This window comes from Mustelus asterias, chromosome 26 (genome assembly GCF_964213995.1).
Source record: "Mustelus asterias chromosome 26, sMusAst1.hap1.1, whole genome shotgun sequence".
Lineage (NCBI taxonomy): Eukaryota > Metazoa > Chordata > Chondrichthyes > Carcharhiniformes > Triakidae > Mustelus > Mustelus asterias.
The window spans coordinates 29373233-29374846 of NC_135826.1; the positions used below are offsets into that span (position 1 = coordinate 29373233).

Sequence of the window (1614 nt, forward strand, 5' to 3'; positions counted from 1 at the left end):
ATTGTGTCATCATATTTCATTTAGTTGAGAAAATTATTGGCACAGACAACCTTGTACCTCCAGTAAGAATGCATTTGATTTTCAAGTATAAAGAAAATGGAGATTGGGGTGTGCTGATTGTGGAAAATATGTTATAGAGAAGAAAAATGAAGTTATTTACCTAAATAATCAGAAAGTAGCCTCAAAAATAAATATTTCACATAGTGTAAAGCATTGGCAAGATTGCATGTATAGGTATCAGGTACAGCTGGCATTAACTAAAGCCAAAACTGATTGCCAAAAATATATTGGAACAAAATTACTGATCAGGTGACATTCCCATGGTAACGTTTTATAAGTTCTGTTAGTGGCCAGCAAAGCCACAAAAGTCTGTTGAAACATTTAGCACGATGGTTAGGATTGAAGTGTAGGATATGGCTGAGATGTAAAGATATATGTGCAAAGATGAGCAGAGCCCCATGAATTGTAACTCTGTCTCTGGCAACAATTTCTCCCACATTTTGAATGTGTGTAAAATAAACTCTGAGTTTACCCTATCTTGAGCTTGCTTTGTTATAATAGATGATTGGATCACTTCGAAACTGAGGGGTTGGGAAAATATGTCACCATTAATAAAGGGGAAAATTTTTAAAAACGCCTTTGTGTTTACAGATGGGTAGTGAGGGAAGAAATCGGGGCTCTTTTAAATTATGGCAGCACAGTGGTTAGCACTGCTGCCTCACAGCGCCAAGGACCTGGGTTCGATTCCTGGTTTGGGTCACTGTCTGTGGAGTTTGCACGTTCTCCCTGTGTCTGCATGGGTTTCCTCCAAGTGATCCGGTTTCCTCCCACTGTCCAAAAGACACGCTGGTTAGGTGCATCGGCTATGCTAAATTCTCCCTCAGTGTTCCCGAACAGGTGCCGGAGTGTGGCGATTAGGGGAATTTCACAGTAACTTAATTGCAGTGTTAATGTAAGCCTACTTGTGACACTAATTATAACTTATAAATTAAGTCTCCTTCTGTCAGTAAGTAATTAATAACAAATTAATGAGCAAAAGGCTCTGCAAAATGTGATCTTCCCAGACAGGTCTCTGCAACTGCATTGGTCCACGTGTTGCAGATGGTTAGTGGTGAACCCATTGTTATGATAATCAAACCTTCTCGGCCTTTTGGCTAAGATCAAGTGTAGTATCGACATGCTGTACTTGGTTGAAGTCATTAGATTACATTTTAACTTCATTTGAAGCAATTTTTAAAAGCGGCATCTCGGCCTTTTGGCTAAGATGCAAATGAGATCAAGCCTTGGAGGAGGTGCAATGCCGACTCCAATCAGCTTGGATCATGTAGATCAAGCCCAAGACAGGAGGTGAGAGCCCTGTCTTGTCAGCTTGGATCGGGAATGTCTCACTTGTTGAGACTCTGAATTGGACTTGATTTGATTGAATTGGATTTTTTAAAAATCAAACCTTTTGCTGTGCCATTTTCCAGGACAGTGTGTTCGGAAACTCTGCCTATCTTGGGCAGTGTTAACTCCTGGATCTGAATGTAAGCATTTATAAAGCTTTGTTTGTTAGCCCAGTCTGAGTGATTTTACAAGATTCAACACAGATTGGACGAGGACAAGTTCAGTGCC

At 40.3% G+C, this 1614-nt stretch overlaps 1 non-coding gene across 1 annotated transcript; it reads left to right on the forward strand.

Moving 5' to 3' along the window:
• Positions 1–1134: 1134 nt before the first annotated feature.
• Positions 1135–1326, forward strand: LOC144479782 (U2 spliceosomal RNA). Its single transcript, XR_013495566.1, has one exon. It is a non-coding gene; the product is annotated as a U2 spliceosomal RNA (small nuclear RNA).
• Positions 1327–1614: the final 288 nt, after the last annotated feature.